Source organism: Mytilus edulis, chromosome 7 (genome assembly GCF_963676685.1).
Source record: "Mytilus edulis chromosome 7, xbMytEdul2.2, whole genome shotgun sequence".
Taxonomy (NCBI): domain Eukaryota; kingdom Metazoa; phylum Mollusca; class Bivalvia; order Mytilida; family Mytilidae; genus Mytilus; species Mytilus edulis.
The window spans coordinates 85,714,061-85,734,397 of NC_092350.1; the positions used below are offsets into that span (position 1 = coordinate 85,714,061).

Consider the following 20,337-nt stretch of genomic DNA (forward strand, 5'->3'; position numbering starts at 1 on the left):
CCGGAGGCGTGCATCAGCTGGCCCCAAAACAAAAATGTGTACTAATTCAGTGATAATCGACGTCATACCTAACTCCGAAATATATAAACGAACTAAAACTAAAAATCATACAAGACTAACAAAGGCCAGAGGCTCCTGACTTTGGACAGGAGCAAAACTTCGGCGGGGTTAAACATGTTTTGTGAGATCTCACCCCCTTTACCTCTAGACATTATAGAAAAAAAACAAATACACAGCAATACGCACAGTAAAACTCAGTTTAAAAGTAGTCCGAGTCCAATGTCAGAATAGGTAACAGAAGAAAATAAACTAAATGACAATGATACATAAATTAACAAAGGACTACTAGCAGTTACATTTGTACTGACATGCCAGCTGCAGACCTCAATTAAACTGATTAAAAGATTTTGTATTCATCATACAAAATATCAAGCACAATCCCTCCCGTTAGGTATTTAGTATTATAACATGATAAAATATATGAGAAGAACATAACCCGTATCTTGCCAACAACTGGTTTTAGAATAAATGTGTTTATTTCCGATGCAAAGACCCTATAATTGAATCAATATTAAAGCCAAAATATGCCATTTTCAATGCCCTGACAACAGTATCGTAACTATATTCCTTTTTAATAAGTCTGTTTAAAGGGTTTTGTTAGCTTTTGAGGTGAATGCCGACATTTTTGTGCTTTGTAAAGAATATTACCATAAAAGATTGGATGTAAAATAAGATGTCTGCATGTTAATTTATATTTACAAATGATGTCCTTGAAACATTGATGAAACTTAGTAATTGTTTTGACTCGTTTGTGATATCGGAAACCCTTGTGTAATTATTTTTTTAGTAATACATAGCTTTCTTTCGTTAAAATCTAATACGATGTTACATACACGAGCGAATCGAACAAGTTGAGATATATAAACACCTTAGGATGGTGACAAGGAAACGTCACCATCTAACAATGGATAATTAACAATAGGAAATGAAAAATCATCTCTTTTATCACAAATTTTGGTATTAAGCTTCCCGTTAAAAGATATAGATATCAAGATCCAGGAAAGGACATGGTTCATTGTTAGTATTAGCTTTATTTAAAGTTAGTTCAACAGGATAAATATCTTTAGAGTACATACTAAAGTCGTCATTATTGAGGGCCAATATATCCTCCAAACTGCTAACAGTATTATTATTATTTTTTATATACGTTTATAAATCTTATAATCACAATATACCATACTAATGACAGTTTGTTTTGGATAATATGTTTTTAGAAATATATTAAAAATATCACATGGTGTTGCATTTTTTTAAATAGTTATATGTACTGTGTAGGAATTGTACGCTTCGGGTACAAGATAAATAGTCTGAAGGTCTTAATTAGCAGGAAGAGCATCAGCTCAGTAAGAAAATAATAAGATGGCTATTTTACGTATCTCTGAAATAAAGTTTCTGGCAGCGAAAAGATGAACACAATATCAAAGAATTGTCTTTCGATCAAATCCATTCTACAACAATTCACAATTATATTTATATTAATAATAAAGAGAAATTCTAAAAGTCTTTGTATCACTTCAATATATCAATAATTTGTCATGAAATTTTTTTTTTTGTATTTCTTAATTAAGGAAAACAAAACGGTCCGTATTTCTTTGTCTTCATAGCACGGATAATTACTTTGTAATTGACACTCATGTTCCAATTATCTTTTTAGATCTTTTTAGATATTCGCAACTTGTCCTTATTAGTTCATGAGTATGTATACGTTGTGTCTATATATATACTTCCAAGAAATATCCTTAACCTATTTTTCATCGTGGATAGATTTAGCAATTTATCAGAATTTCAAATTGACGAGAAAAACATCCTGTTAAAAGGAAGTTGAAACTTATGTACAGACGAAATTTCTGTTATATTGTTCAAATTTAAACAGAGAGATTAATATTTACTGATAACAAATTCATTACGCGTATTTGATTTACATTCGGAAGAAAATAACATCATAACATCCCTGTTAGTTAATTCCAAAGTTTACTGTCATTTCAACATATTTCTAAAAGGCGGCAGAATTTACAACTTTTCATTTCTATATATCAAATTGTTAAGTGTTTAAAGACTTTTAATAAAGTTAGTTATTGCAGTAATGAAAATCATTCGAATCATACTAAAAAACGAAGGTCACGCGATTTAATAATTTTTGAAAATATGAATTATACAAAATTATGAAAATAAACTCATCATAGATACCAAGATTAAAATTTTATATTTGCGCCAGACGCGCGTTTCGGCTATAAAATACTTATCAGTGACGCTCGAATCAAAAATACTAAAAAGGTCAGATAAAGTACGAAGTTGAAGAGCATTGAGGACCAAAAATACCTAAAAGTTTTGCAAAATACAGCTAAGGTTATCTATTTCTAAGGTAGAAAAACCTTAGTATTTAAAAAAATTAAAGTTTTGTGAATAGTTCATTTATAACTATGAACATATCAATGATAACTCAAGTCAACACATAAGTGCTGACTACTAGGCTGGTGATACCGTCGGGGAATTAAAACTCCACCAGCAGTGGCAACGAACCAATGGTTGTAAATAAACTCATCATTGATACCAGGATTGGAATTTTATATTTGCGCCAGACGCGCGTTTCGTCTACAAAAGACTCATCAGTGACGCTCGGATCAAAAATGTTAAAAAGGCCAAATAAAGTACGAAGTTGAAGAGCATTGACGATAAAAAATTCCTAAGTGTTTTGCCAAATACAGCTAAGGTTATCTATTCCTGAGGTAGATAAACCTTAGTTTTTCAAAAATTTAAAGATTTGCAAACAGTTAATTTCAAATTATGAACATATCAATGATAACAATGGATAACTCAAGTCAACACAGAAGTGCTGACTACTGGGCTGGTAAGCCTAGATGGCGATGTCCCATTGGTCTTAATTAAAGTTTCGGAGATAGCAGATAGAGTTTTTTTTTATAAGATTATTTGAAGTATTCAAATAAGTTAACAATATCATTAAGCAATTAGTATTATTATGAATATAATGGAAGTACATTGTAGGTTGGAATCAATAAATTATGTAAGTCTATGTGTCTGTCAGTGTTTAATAATAACGTTCAAATTAAGGAAAAGAAAGACATCAGCCCCCCTTTTTCCCCTTTATGGTTAAACCTTTAACGCTTTCCCCTGAACATTCAAGTTCTAAATTTTTACCCCCTATTTTTTCGGCTATTTTATTTCCCGTTCATCAGTGCAAATATCCATCTTTGCGACCTTTCTAATACAAATGTAGAAAAGATTTAAATGCATTATATCCTTGTTTCATCCTGAGAACATAAGGAGTCTAGTGTGGTTTTTTTTCACGCATACCTACTTAATGTCTTAGGTGCTGCATATTTTCCCACAACAGTGTACAAACCAGATTGCAAGTTGTATATTTTTCGTTCATGATTGAACATATCCTCATTACGATCCACCTCATAAAAAAGTACAAAAGATATAATAGATAAGTATTAACCGTACTTATTCATCAAAAAGTTTGGAGTCTAGTAATTTTATATTCACGTCCAATCACTGAATGTTGTTAACAAATGTTGGTCCGCAATGCTCTTCAACTATGTGTGGCCTTTTCAACCCTTTTTAATTCGAGGGTAAATGATGAGTCTTTTTGAGACGAGCCGCGTGTCTTGTGTACACAATTTCAATCCTGGTATATATGATGAGTTTACTTTTGTGAAGTTGCGTCACATTATCCCACAACATTTTAATGCAAACAAGGGTGTAACTGTATAATGACTACATCCAAAATGGAGCTGTTCAATCCAAGAAACACGATAAAATCGCAATGTCACTTAATAATCATACTTCAACAGGAGCAACCGTGATTTGGAATGTAAATCAATCATCGTTTTCGGGTTTTACTGTACTCTTTACGCTTAGTAATTCATAACAAAAAATATAGTTAATATTAAAATAAAGAGATGTGGTATGATTGTTAATGAGGAAAACTATACATCAAATGTCAATTTAAGTGGATTTAAGCAATTATAACACTACAAAAGTCTAAAAGTCTGAAAAGACCAGTTTTTGTCTTAATTTGCATGAACTCTAAGTGGATTTAAACAATTATAGGCAACCGCACGGCCTTCAATAATTTGAAAAACCCATACAGTATAAGCGGCAATAAAAGGTCCCGACATGAAAAATATGAAACAATTTAATTGAGTAAATTTACGAAAAGTAAACATAACAAACAGGAACCAACGGCAACCACTGAACTACGGGCTTCTGACTTCGGACGGGCTCATAAATAATGTGGTGGGGCTAAACGTGTTTGAATGCGCCAGTCACCTCCTTTATCTGGGACAGTGTTGTAACAGTACATTGTCAAGATAAAAACAAACTATAAAAACCAGTTGAAAAGAGGTAAATCATTAGATCGATACAAGGCAAATAAACATTTCACAAAAACACAAAAGGTTTACAACTTTTTAAAAATGTGTGTGCATGTAGTAGTCATGATAAGTTAAAAAAACAAGTTCAAATAGAAGAATCAACAAGCAACATTATGTAACCATATATATGATATATGACCAGAAAAGAAACCAACAACAACATTGAAACATATAAGAAATTCCGACCAAAAACAACTGACTGTTATTTTTGTACATTTAAATATAATTTAAAAAAAATATTTTTAAACACAGTATAAGTACTACATGACTTGAATCTTGACTCATCATAACAGGAAGATATAGATAGTACATATAAACGATTTGAACTTGACATCTTCCGTAGGTTACAAGTAACAACGTGATACTTTCAACATTCGCTGGGTTTGTCCTTGATTTTTTTAACAAATGCATTCTATCATGAGCTATGACGATCTGAATTGTGAATAAAGCAGACTTGGGTTGATTGTAATTGTAATCATCAATCAGCTGTAATTGATTACTCTTTTTCAAGTAATCCTTGTAATCATTATTCAGCAAACAATCTGATTACATGTAATTTGATTTAAACAGATGAACCTTTTTATTAATCATATATAATAAATATTTGACTTGTTAAAATAGTGTCATAAAATTTAGAATGAAATGTTAATTGAGTTATTTAATTCAGTAAAATTTAAACTGTTGGAGAGTTATCTCATTGACATTCATACCATATCTTCTTATATCTTGTTACAGTCTTGTAATCCTGATTACTTTTTTTTATTACATTTTGATAACAATGAAAAAAATATATCTAAAATTGTGTTTATGGTCAAAATGTCATGTCTTGTAATAAACCTTTTTATTAATCATATTTAATAAATATCTAACTTGTTAAAATAGTGTTGTTTACTTGAAGCATGTTAATTGAGTTATTTAATTCAGTAAAAAATAAACTGTTGTAGATGTGTCTAATTGGCACTTATACCATATCTTCTTAAATCTTGTTACGGTATTGAAAGACATCATTAGTTTAAGTAAAAGGTACTGTACATATATATTTACAATTTAGAGGTGTATATACACTAGTAAACAAAAGAAACGATACAAGGCAATTAATTTTCCATACATTGTCTTTATGAAATAATTATGCTTGTAATTATCATGATTATCTAATGATAGCGCATTATTTCCTTCACCTGAATTGCATATTAAAGAGGCACTAGCAATCTGAACTCAAATATCTCCTCAGGAAAGACAAAAAGATTTGAATCAATGACGAATACTAGAAATCCCCAATCTACAAAAGAAGACCACAATCAGGACATATAAAGGATAAATCGGACCTCAAAATGTCTGTTATTGTTGTAAATTGAGTTCGACCTTGTAAACATGTTTTATATACAATATAAGTACTACGTGACTTTATAAGTTGAATGTTGACTCATCATAACAGGAAGATGAAGGGTGTAAATATTAACGATTTGAACTTGACATCATCCGTAGGTTAAAAGTGGAAACATTATACTATCTACATTAGCTTGGTTATTCTTATATATCTTATTCATTGTATCATCCAATGCTTTCATCTTGAATGTAGTATTCGGTAACTATGTTACGGCTGGAGAAGGCTAAACATATGTAAACGTTTTTATTTTATATATTAAAAAGAAACTATACAACTCACTCAATGCGATATCACACCATGTGTCGAAATCTTAAAAAAGCAATGGTTGCATACATTTTCATTAGTAAGTCTAGTTTGGAGATTTATATTTAGAGGTATTAAATTACTTCTAACTTGATCATCTAGTTGGAAGTTCTTTCTTCAAAGGGATTGTACGTCTTTCATTGTTTAGCGTGTTTATGTCCTTACATAGCGGTATTAATCTATTTTTATTAACGCAATATGATGCAGTAAGTATATATCATTTTCCCATGACATAATAGATATTGACAATTTATGTTAATTAAAGTTAGGTTGACAGTGCTCTTTTCTACTAAAAGAACGTTGCTCTCCTAGTCTTTAAGGTTGACATAACTTTTAGCTGAAAAGACGTTTCCCAGCATCTTACGAACGGATAAATCTCTACGAACGTATCGTTAAGGAGCAGTTATTTTGTTACTTACGAACGGATAAAACTCTACGAACGTATCGTTAAGGAGCAGTTATTTTGTTACTTACGAACGGATAAAACTCTACGAATGAATCGTTAAGGAGCAGTTATTTTGTTACTTACGAACGGAAAAAAAACTCTACGAACGTATCGTTAAGGAGCAATTATTTTGTTACTTACGAATGGATAAAACTCTACGAAATGTATCGTAAAGGAGCAGTTATTTTGTTACTTACGAACGGATAAAACTCTACGAACGTATCGTTAAGGAGTAGTTATTTTGTTACTTTCAAACGGATAAGACTCTACGAACGCATCGTTAAGGAGCAGTTATATTGTTACTTACGAACGGATAAAACTCTACGAATGAATCGTTAAGGAGCAGTTATTTTCTTATAATAAAATCCAATAATAAATTTCTACCGACATTGCAGTGTGTTCAACGACAACAGTTAACAATTTGATATATTTTTTTGCAACCTTGCATTTTATTGTTGTGGTTACACGTCAGTGTTCAAATTCTGTTTTTGAATGTTGGGTATTCTTACGTTGGGTTCCGTTTGTTTTCATATCTGCCTTATCCATTTAAAAATAAAATTGAGAATGGAAATGGCGAATATGTCAAAAAGACAACAATCCGACTAAAGAGCAGACAACAGCCGAAGGCCACCATTGGGCTTGCAACGCAGCGAGAAAATCCAGCACCCGGAGGTGGTCCTCAGCTGGCCCCTAAATAAAGTTTGTTACTATTTCAGTGAAAATGGACATAACACTTAACTACAAAACATATAAATGAACAACAATTAAAAAGCATACAGGAATAACAAAGGCCAGAGGCTCCTGACTTGGAACAGGGGCAAAAATGAAGCGGGGTGAAACATGTTTTGTAGATTCTCAACCCTCCCCTTATACCTCTAGCCAATGTAGAATAAAGAAACCCATAGCAAAACGCACAGTAAAACTCAGTTTAAAAGAAATGTCCGAGTCCGATGCCAGAATAGGTACCAACAGAAACTAAGCAAAATGATAATATACACATAGATTAACAAAGGACTACTAGCTCCAGACCTCGATTAAACTGATTAAAGGATTATGTCTTCATCATATATAAAAATAACATTGTTTCTGAAAGCCGTTGTTAAAATAAAATGGCGCATATGGTTTGCGATTGTTGGATGTTTAACGTTCAGTGGCAAGTATTTCATGCATTTCACGACGAGATTAGCGTTAGATACAGGATTGAAAAGTGATTGAGGTGACAGCACTTAAATATGCTTCATTTATTATATCCACAAGTCCTTTATTTTGAACGACTAAAGAAAAGGTTTTTGTAAAAACTGTCTCCTAAAATACAGCACACAACAGGAAAGTCTAAAGATACGCAAGGTCCAATTGGTCCGAGTTGTTGATACGCCTGAGCGTCATTCTCGTGTTCGTGGGTAGCTTGGATAAATATGTCGTTGAAACAGCTAAAATACGACGGGGTTAATTAAACATATTTTGTGAGATCTCAACCCTCCCCCTAAACCTCTTGTAAATGTAGAAAAAAGAAACACATAGCTATACGCACAGTAAAACTCAGTTTGAAAGAAGTCCGAGTCCGAGTCCGATGTCAGAATAGGTAACAAAAGAAACTAAGCAAAATGACAATGATACATAAATTAAAAAGGGACTACTAGAAGTTACTAAAAGAGGGACGAAAGATACCAAAGGGACAGTCAAACTCATCAATCTAAAACAAACTGACAACGCCATGGCTAAAAATGAAAAAGACAAACAGAAAAACAATAGTACACATGACACAACATAGAAAACTAAAGAATAAACAACACGAACCCCACCAAAAACTAGGGGTGATCTCAGGTGCTCCGGAAGGGTAAGCAGATCCTGCTCCACATGTGGCACCCGTCGTGTTGCTTTTGTGATTACAAATCCGGTAAATAGTCTAATTCGGTAGGTCACATTCATGAAAGGGAAGGGGATTGTAGTTACGACGTAAGGAACATATCCGATATCATTTGTGAAACGATTATTCCATAACGGTCAACCAACTCGTGATGGCGTCCGTAAAATTTACGAAGGGATGATTTCAACTTCACCATTTGGAAATCTTGGTTTAATAGCTTCCTTGTGAGCAGTAACCCTCTATCAAGAAAATCATGATAGGAAACGCAAGCACGGGAATATCGTATCAATTGGGAGATATATACCCCGTATGCAGGTGCTGCTGGAATGTTGCTACTTAGAAATGGAAAGTTCACAATTGGAAAGCTGAAATCATCTCTTTTGTCGTAAAGTTTTGTTTTCAACCGACCCTCATTGTCAATTTCTAGATGTAAGTCAAGATATGAAGCCGACTTAACTGTATCTGTAGTATCCTTTATCTCCAATTCGATGGGATAGATGCGTTCCACATAGTCACCAAATTTTGAATTGTTTAGTGAAAGAACGTCATCTATATAGCGGAAAGTAGAGTTAAAGGATATTGCTAACTTCTTATCTTTCTTCCTAAGAAGTTCCTGTATGAAGTCAGCCTCATAATAATACAGAAACCAGTCGGCAAGTAGAGGGGCACAGTTTGTTCCCATTGGGATGCCGACAGTTTGTTGAAAAACACGTCCTCCGAACGTTACAAATATGTTACTAAGATGCCAGCTCCAGACCTCAATTAAACTGAATGAAAACTTATGTCTTCATCATATAAAAAAGAACATTGTTTTCGGAATGTCGTTGTAAAAAAAATGGCACATATGGTTTACATTTGATTGATGAATTATTGGATGTTTAATGTTCAGTGGCAAATATTTCATGCATTTTACGACGAGATTAACGTTAGATAACGGATTGAAAAAAGATAAGGTGACACAACTTTGATATGCTTCATCTATAATATCCACACGTCCTTTAAATTGGACGAATAAAGAAAATACTGTCTCCTAAAATACAGCACCCAACAGCAAAGTCTAAAGATACGCAAGGTCTAATTGGTCCGAGTTGCTGATACGCATGAGCGTTATTTTCGTGTTCGGGAGTATCTTGGATAAATATGTCGTGAACACCGCTATTTATTTATGTTTTAAGAATATTTATTAGGAATTAGGTGCACTCGATCTATCGTAAATTGATAAAGTGTTGTGTATCCTTGTTGAAAGTATGAGTCAGAACCAACAAAACTGCATAGTTATCAAAAAGTATATTTTTGTTTTAAATTGCATGATCAAAGTAATAAGAAAGAGATGAGAAATATAAAAACAGAAGAAAATATAAAAAGCTTGCCATGAAAGCTCCTCAACGAAAACAATAAACAAGAAAACAAAATAAATTATATATGTACTATGGACGATAATAAAACATACACAAAAAAGAATAAGAAAGGCCATAAAAAAAAAAAACAACAAAAAACAAAAAACAAATCCACAATACATGACCATGATGACAGAACATCTATTTAAAGTTTTAACTGTTTTTTTTTAAATGTTTATTTCAATATTTCCTTTTATTTATCTGCTTCAGTATACCAGTTTAAGCATAAGTATAAATCAATAATAACCAATAAGGGTGAAGACGTGATCAATCGGATTTAAGGGGTTAGGGCAACGAGTATGTTTTTTTGTTTTTGTTTTCAAATTAAAAAACTAGTGGTGTTCGCTCCTAGATTTATTTTACCTCATGTTTGCGAAAACTGTTTGCCGTTGATCTGATCCTAGAAAAGACTCAAAATGATTCCTTTTCCCTTTCCATTCCAAAGGTCTACATTTATCCTTTTTCACTTATATGTACTAAAAAATATATTTGAACTAATGTTGTAATATTTATCAAAATCTCTTGGACGATTACTGTACTTGGTCTAAACATTTTATATTCTTTGCCAAAAGAATTGATCAATTAGATGTTCAACCGTGTTGATTGAACAAAACATTGTATATCATATATTATGATATATAAAGTAAGTCAAAGACATTTCAAAAGTAACAAGAGCACTGTCGATAGTCCAATAATAATAAATAAATTAATGCTACTTCTTTTCTCGTTACGGCAAGTTATGTCAAGTTAGGGCAGATTTGGTTCGTTCGTTAGATTCATCAAAAAAATCCAATAAGGTTGTATAAATGTCGTATCAAAACGTTCTTATAAAAAAATCTGCTTCTATGTAAAAAAGAAAATAACGAAAATACTGATCTCCGAGGATGGTTTTGACAACATTTTAAAATTTGGTGTAAACATCTTAAAAACGTTACGTAATTAACATTGATAAAATATATTTAAACATAATTATTTTGCTAATGTGTTAACAACATGAACAATAATCTTTAAATATTGATATGAAAAGATTTATGCAAAAGCATTCAATAGAAATAATGAAACAATTTACTCCAAATATATACATATTGCTGTTATCCAGATTTTTTGTTTAACTGCCAACAGCGAACGTTTTAAATTCAAAATAGTACTGTTCTCAACACTTTTCAGACATGATCCTAACATATTATGGAATAAGAAACCAAAGGTTTAACTAACTCTTTACATGTGAAAATAGCTCAAATTTTGAACTTATAAATGCGTCTGAAGATACCAAACAACAAAATAAATGAGATGTGGTAGGTTTGCCAATGAAACAACTATCCACCAAAGGTCTAGCTGATTTTTGAGTGTCAGCAAACACAATTTAAAAATGAGGTAATTATTTATTCGGTGCCTTTATTATGATATTGATCACAAATGCAGGATTGAGATAGAAGGGGTTGCATGTACTTTAAATGACATTTATATGATTTTGTCTTCAAAACATTTTGCTTCATTTGTATTGCTTATTTGAGGGTTACTACGTTGAGGTCTCGTTTAACCTTTAGTTATTAATACGCGGCATAAAATGGTGTTGCTGTTAGGTTCTGACTGCATATATTCATGATTTGTTAAACAGAATCCCTCCAAAAATTTGATTATCATTCAATGTATAAAACAATTCCGAGTTGCTCAGAATACTATGTGAGCGAAAACTGAAGCTTCATTCCGAAGTTTTAGTTACAACCATGTACACAGGTTTCGTTTTTTTGACTAGTAGTTTTCTGATTTGTAGGCAGTACTTTCCTATTCAAATAACGGTTCTCCTTTATCGCTTCAAGGTCGGACTATCACCTACCTGGATTAAAAGCCGCTCAAAGTGAAAAAAGTGGAAATAACTCAATTAAAGATTGATAAAGGAGTTCACAATTACACTGCTTTACTTTTCAGGCTGTTAAAATAACAAAATGGTTGTATTGTAATCAATGATGTATTTGTACAAACTTTTTCTCATCAACAAAAGTCATCCTGACTATACAACATTTAGCTAATTTGGTAAATTTTGATATCATATATGATCTTGTTTTCTATATTGTGAAAGTTGTAATGTGTCACATTAGCGGACAGACTTCTAGACCTATTAAAAGCAGTTGGTATGCGGTACGTTGGGTATTTACATGAATCAAGTGAAGTATTGTGACGTAATAAGTCTTGGTGTAATGTTTCAAACATATCAAACTAAAAGAAACTCTTAGAAACTGTATACATGTGAGATGAATGATTATTCCATTGTAAATACTGAATATCATAGGTATGAATGATAGCAAAATTTTACTCTCATCTTAAACTCACCAAACTGTGATGTATGAATAATTTGCAAAGACTGATAATGTTATTTAGAAAGGGAAGATATGATAATGATTTTAATAAAGTAAATGAAAACAAATGCAATTATAGGTCTCCATTTTGAGAAATTTCCATACAGTATAGTCAGCTATAACAGACTCCCTCACATGAAAAATGTGAAACAATTTAAACGAGAAAATAAACGTCCTAATTTACCAAATACAAGTAATGAAAAACAAATATGACAGACATGATCTATGGACAATCAACAATGTGTTACTGCACAACATGAGAACAATCTATAAAAAGTAGCTGCAAATGGCTTAACTAAACAAATTTGCACGAAGCACAAATAAAACACCTTACATTAACACATAGCCGTAAAGCTATTAAAGTACATAGGCAAAGACGACTTTCATATTCCAGCATTTTTTTCTATACACTTTTGATGTCAAAATGATGTTGTTAATATGTCACGGTAAGCGTCAGTTATTCAAAGGAGCCTTTTACACAAATCAATCTTGTGTCAATAGGCTTAGCCTATCTTGATTGAACCGCACATATTGTTAAAACAAAGCCTAATTTTCATCGTAAAAAGTTCACTTTATTTTCCGTAGAATCTTGATGCGTGCACATATACCTATTACTATTAACTTTAGACGTGTCACGGTACTTGTCTATCCCAAATTCATGTATTTGGTTTTGATGTTATATTTGTTGGGATTTTGTCTGATGCTTGGTCCGTTTCTGTGTGTGTGAGTTACATTGTAGTGTTGTGTCGTTGTTCTCCTCTTATATTTATGCGTTTCCCTCAGTTTTAGTTTGTTACCCCTATTTTGTTTTTTCTCCATGGATTTATGAGTTTGAACAGCGGTATACTACTGTTGCCTTTATTTAGTACAAAGTTTTAAAAGATTAAAATAAAAAACAATATCCAGATTTCATCGTAAAAACTACCACAATGTTATTTGAGCATATGTTTGTAAATATATAACGACTGCTTTCAAACAGGAGCCATGCATTCTGAGAAGGGAAATATGCCCTCAATATTACTCAAAGGTACTACGGGATCTTCAATTGTAAATCAGAAAATAAGGGTTACAGAGTACTCTTTGTCGAAAGATATATCTTATATATGTCTTATGAAACGATATTACGGTCATTGATACAAAAAAAATAACAACGACAACCTCGCCATTGACACCGATTACCTATAATAAATTATTTTGATCATTCAACCCTCTAAAAGCGAGTTCGAATCAACCAACAAAGCCATTTAATAATCACGAAAATGTAGACAATGGTTGCGAGTTAATTCTTGATTTCTATTGAGTAATAAGCAATATAACAAAACTCTTCAACCATCAACAATCAGACACCAACAATCTACAAAAATACCACTCGGTAAATATATATGTTAAAATTCAAACCGGAAAGTATCTTATCAAATGGCAAAATCAAAATCTCAAACACATCAAACGAATGGATAACAACTGTCATATTCCTTAATTGGTAAACAGTGGCAAATCAAATAAAACGACTCTTGGATAATATACATGTAATATGACACTCGGTCGATCTAAAACATTACCATTCAGGAAATATATTAAATAACACTATACCAAGTTAGCAAAAAAATACAAACAAACTACTAGGTTATTATATTTGATAACACTCCGCTAATCTACAAAATGACTACTCGAATAATATATTAGATAACTCCCTGCCAATCTAAAAAATGACCATTCGTGTCAATTATTTTATCGGCAAAAACAAGTAGGGAAATAAAGAGGATAAAAGAGGGACGAAAGATACCAAAGGGACAGTCAAACTCATAAATCTAAAACAAACTGACAACGCCATGGATAAAAATGAAAAAGACAAACAGAAAAACAATAGTACACATGACACAACATAGAAAACTAAAGAATAAACAACACGAACCTAACCAAAAACTAGGGGTGATCACACTCGCCAATCTTCAAATAACTACTCGGGTAATTCATGTAATTTATAAGATAACTCTGACCATCATATATTCTGTCATTGTACATTTAGCTTGACCTTGAACAACATGTTTTAAATATAAACAGGATAAGTACAACGTGATAACATTAATTGATTGTTGACTCATCATAACAGGAAGATATAGGTTGTAAATATTAACGATTTAAACTTGACATCATCCGAAAACTACAAGTACACACGTTATATTATCTTAATTAACTTGTGTTGACTTTAATTTTTGTACTTTCCAATGCATTTAATTATCAGTCTAATAATATTAATTATATTAAGGGTAATATGAAGAAAAAAACATTTCAGCCAATGCTGTAAATACAACTTGTTTCAAACTTATCAAACAAGGGTGTCTATTTCTTTTATTCAGTCAAGTTTAAAGCTTAATCGTGTGCAAATATCTTAATGCTTTACATTAAACAGTATTATTTAAGTTAATTTTGTTTTCGGTTCTGTTTTAAGCTGGGGTCACACATTCACGATTTGTACTGCCGTCCTTGACAGGACCATTCCCGATTAAAATTTGTCAAAAGTCTGATCAAGATCCTGTGAATCGTGGATGGAAATTCGATTTGTATCTTTCGCCAGGTAAAATTCGACCGAGTCTGTCACGACTGCGTCCCGATTCTACCGAAGGTAATCCGATAGAGATCAGATAGTGACAAGACAGTGAACCGACGCTGACGGAAGTTATCCGTTCGAAAACTGTCGGCATAATCGGGATGATCGGGTACTGTCGGAACGTAATCCTATCACGGTCGGCTCTATCGCATTGCAAACGGCTTTGTCTGGTCTCAGTCGTATTGTATTCTGTTATTGTCGGGACTTCTCCAGATCATTCCCGTTCCACAGGACACCGTCCCGAATACACAGAACATTGTTAGGAATTCGATCCGAAACAGCAGAATCTGTCACGACATAGGCACGATTGTAATCCGACTAGACAAAATCGGCTGGGTTTCCCCGAATGTTACGGGACGCACCTAACTGTCGGGGTGCTTTGCCGAACTATTCGGACCCTTCCCGACCAGTAGGAATCTGTTACGAACTAAAACGACTGCGTTCAGACAATAATAGGACATTCCAGATAATTGAGGATTCTAATCCGACTTTTTCACTTTTCGTGTCGTATCGCTGTCTTATCTCAAACGGGAGCAATAATCGGCAATGTGTGAACCCCGCATTACGGAGGTTTATTAGAGCATAAAATAGTAGATATCATTTGTGTCCCTCTCTCTGTAGTTTCAAATATCAGTGCTCTATTATATGTTGTCTGATATCATTGACGCAGACATCATTATCAATCGCTGGATTTTATTATATATTGCCTGGTGTCATTGGGAGGAACAACATAATCAATAGGCAAATTTTATTATGTGTTCAATGGTGTTTTCTAATGTCATTTAGACAAACTATTTAATTAATCGGCTGATTTTATTACATGTTGTCTGGTGTCATTGAGGCAGACATCACAATCAATCGACGGATTTTATTACATGTTGTCTGGTGTCATTGCGACAAACATAAACATAAATCGGTGGATTCTATTATATGTTGTCTGACGTCATTGAGACAAACTATATAATTAATCGGCTGATTTTATTACATGTGTTCTGGTGTCATTGAGACAGACATCAAAGTCAATCGGCAGATTTTATTACATGTTGTCTAGTGTCATTGAGACATATATCAAAGTCAATCGGCAGATTTTATTACATGTTGTCTGGTGTCATTGAGACAGACATCAAAATCAATCGGCGGTTTCTATAGGTTGTCAAGTGATTCTATAGGTTGTCAAGTGATTCTATAGGTTGTAAAGTGATTCTATAGGTTGTCAAGTGATTCTATAGGTTGTCAAGTGTCATTGAGACAAACATAGAAGATAAATCGGTGGATTATATTGTCTGTTGTCTGGTGTCATTGAGACTTACAATATAATTAATCTGTGGATTCTATTACATGTTGTCTGACGTCATTGAGACAAACAACATAATTAATCGGTGGTTTCTATTATATCATGTATATGTTGTCTGTTGTTATTTAGGAGAGACAACATAATCAAATGGTGGATTTTATAATATGTTGTCTGACGTCATATAGACAGACAACATAATCAATTGAGGAATTTTATTATATGTTTCCTGGTGTCATTGGGAAAGACAACATAATCAAAAGTTGGATTCTAGTATATGTTGTCTGGTTTCATTGAGACAGACATGATAATTAATCGTTTGATTATATTGTTTGTTGTATGGTGTCTTTGAGACAGCTGTAATAACAAACGGTTGTTTCTGTCATATGGTGCATTACGTTGAATTTAAAAATATTTTTTTTTTAACTTTGAAACATTTACATCAATATACTTTACTGCATTACACTCAGAACAACAACATATTAAAGACGTGTTTCCTTCATCAAAGAGCAAATTCTTCTGGCTCTAAGCTAGCAATTTCTATGATAGGTTTATTGTCCTAGGTTTATAATTTCTGATCCCATTTCACAAAGTTGATACACAACTATCTTGTCTTGTTTTATTCTAAAATGGGAAAGTCATTAAAAATTGACCAAAACAAATAAATTGACTCAACTAATTTAACAAAATATGTTCACTGTTTATCAAATAGAACATCTTTAGCAAACTAGTATGTCGACACTGTCTGCCAAGTGCTATCACGAAGTTAAGTGTACAAGATGAATTTATTCTGGTTACTAAACATTAACGTTATAAGAATGCAAGACCAATATTACCTAATTTTTTTTTATCATAGCTTTATTTTCTTCAAAGGTACAGAATAGGACAGATATCATCTACACTTGTTTTTATCAGTCTTGTGTTTTCAACTTTCTTATTATTATGTTAGTTTTACCTTTTAATTCCTCTAGACAATATCTTCAAATGTATAAAAGTAAATCAAAGTGCCCAGATGCAATTAATATACAATACATCAACGACCATCTATGTCGTTGAAAAAGTTAAAGTGAGCTAAAATAGAACAAAAAAATATATAGAACAAAACAAGCTTACTTACCTTTTATAGCTATTACATCTACATTTTGCTGCTTTAAAATAACATCGTCGCCTATTAGAGTATTACCTCATATTGAATAGAAGAGCAGGAAGCAAACATTTATTCAGAACGAGGCAGTGATGAACTGCTCTTCTAATAATTGTACATCAAAGTAATTTAACTGTAATACAAAATCGTAACTGTACTTATCGTCTTGACTTAACATGATAAAATAAAGACAGGATAACAAAAAGGTTTTGCAATATAATTCCAGTACAACATAGGAGAATAAAGACTCTTGAAATGTCGTGCGTCCGATTGGATGTTCTGAATTTTATTTCATCACGACCTCTCAAATCTATATATCATTGATGTATAGATACGTCAACGCGTGTTGGGACTAGAAAACAAAACGGTACCTACCAAATAATCAAATTCATCTAACATAGGAACTATATAACAAAACGGTACCTACAAAATAATCTAATTCATCTAACATAAGAACCATATAACAAAACGGTACTTACAAAATAATCAAAAACACCCAACATAGGAGTTAGAGGCTTCACTATTGTTAATAATCTATAAAATATTCACCAACGCTAATTTTTTTTAAACATAGGTTATAAATTGTTTCAATACTAAATTACCTAATGACTTTATACACTGACTGGTAGAATAAAAAAAGTCAGTCAAAAAGCTAAAAATCAATAAGCGCTTTACATGTCTCATTAAAAGCCTTCTAACACGCAAAACAAAGTAGAGATACAATTTTTGATAGAAGATGATTAATTGATACATTTCTATCTACTTCTATATTACATCATCTTAAAATTTTTGCTTTAAATACATGTAGAACAAATGCAGATACGGTCTCTTTTTAAGATTGAATATGGTAAGAAGACATTTGTTTAATGATATACGGCATTGCCCTTTTTAGATGGTTTTTGGGGAGGGAATCGTTCTTGGATTTTTATTAAGCTAAGACATAAAAAATATAACGGTCCATTCATTAGAAGTCAAACATTATCGTTTAATATTGCTTTACTTAACTATCACCTTACACAATATGTCCGATTACCAATTGACAAGCTAAAAGTCTGACGTAAAGGATGTACACCACTAATTCATGGCCCCATTGCTTTCTATGTTAAATTCCGCAATTTCAAACAGACAAAGCTCTTTTGTTTGAAGTTTAAATAAAGTGACAAAAGGCCATGTCAAAGCAACACTTCACGGTGTCTTGTACTGGAAAAATCAACATATCTTTAATGGCATATAAGAAAGAACTGGTTCCCGGAACTTTGGATGTACCAAAACAGGTACATCAGATCTGACAAACAGGAAAAATGTACCCTCTTTATAAAATGTATTAATATTCAAAATTATAAGTCAAAAAGTGTTCTACAATGATCATCAGTCATTTCATTTGATACCAACAATACCTAAATATTCTACATATTTTGAAAGTAACACTCATGCGTAGGAACTATTTTGTGTTAAATATGTACTTCTTTCTGGTATGTGCTTTCTGTCCGGGACGAATTAGTGGTGCTACACCTAAACCCAGTATTAGAACCCATTACATTCCACAGAGTTTAGGAAAATGATGTGATATATTGAACTCTAAAATCAGTGTTAATTCATTTGAAAGAGCACTAACATGTGCGCAATGGCGGTTCATGGTTTTATTATCATAAATAATAAGTGCACTCTTTTTTTACATAAACAAAAGTTTAAATATCATTATACTTAGACTATTCACATTTTATAAAACTATCTAATCCATCGGCATGACTTCTTGGAAAAAGCGTTGCATTTGCGTAGAAACATGTACAAATCAGAAATTAAACACAAACAAGAAATTTGTGCATTTTAAACAATGCGAACAAATATATACTATCTTTTCACTTCTAGCCAGATAGCAATATAATTGCCATTTAATTGTTGTTGTCTTCACATATTACCCCTAGTATGTACATTGTTTTTCTTGCAAATATTTCTCATTAACCTTCCGAATTTATGTTTTCATATTCATTCCTCCAGTAGCAAGTTTGGGGTATTACAATTACAGTGTAAACACATAGGGTCATGCATTTTAACGATAAAGTATTTATTTGGTCCGGTTGAAAAAGGTCAAAAGTTAGAATATCTGAAGATGTAAACCTGAATGCAAGTCCTCCTCAACATAAAAATATCCATAGTTGGAGTTAGAGCTGATCAGTTTATCAATTTGTCCCAAATGTAATACATCATACTGTAAGAATAGTATTGAAAAAGCGTATGTTTTGTTAAAAAGAAATGCACTACATATCATGGGTGTCACGAGCCATTATATATTTGTCCTTTTTTAGGCAAAACAACAAATTTTGATGTACAAAGAGAACTAATACCAAATGAAGGCTCATGCTTTTCATGAACAAAGAACTAATTGAATTCTTATTGAACACAAACAAAAGTTTAAATATCATTACTTTTATATTAATCACATCAAGATAGATCGAAATGAATGATGTTAAAAGAGAATGCATATATTTGATAAAAACGAAAGAAAAAATGTCATTAGATTATATGAAAAACAACTTACCCTGATGCTCACAAAGTCCTACCATCAAATGACGGTTAATGATTTCTAAAAGTTTCTGATTCTGTGTGGCGTAAATTTTTATTATTTAATTACAAGCAGTCTGTTTTAGAATCCGGGAATACATAAGTTCTTAGGCAGCTTGCACTCACAAAAATACATAAGTTCTTAGGCAGCTTGCACTCACAAAATGGAAACGTATTGTCATCTGTTGAATCAATTTCAAAAGAAAGATCTCAATGTTGTAAAACCTATCAAAAGCTATACAAATGGTATGAACAAATCTGTTCATTTATTTGATTATTTGAGTCTTCCTATTCGTACATAAAATTGTGAAATTTGGTATATGGATGTGTACAGATCATGTAATTGCTAGAGCCACGAAAAGATAACTCTCCTTCGGTTAAACTCAATTTTAAAGATAAGAGTCCCCCTGAAACTCTTCGTGAAATTTACACATGGAATAAAGAAATGTGCCGGTAACATTGCCTCTAGATCTGAATTTAGAAAGATTTCCCATTTATTTTTCCATTGCCTCGCAATCA

The 20,337-nt window shown here is 32.3% G+C and overlaps 1 long non-coding RNA gene across 1 annotated transcript in view; it reads right to left on the reverse strand.

The window, feature by feature from the left end:
- The window catches only part of LOC139482707 (uncharacterized), an 88,004-nt gene extending 70,650 nt beyond the window's left edge, over positions 1-17,354 (reverse strand). Inside the window, exon 1 of the long non-coding RNA XR_011654923.1 lies at positions 17,230-17,354. This is a non-coding gene — a long non-coding RNA (uncharacterized lncRNA). The remainder of the gene's footprint in view (positions 1-17,229) is intronic.
- Between the last annotated feature and the right edge of the window lie 2,983 nt (positions 17,355-20,337).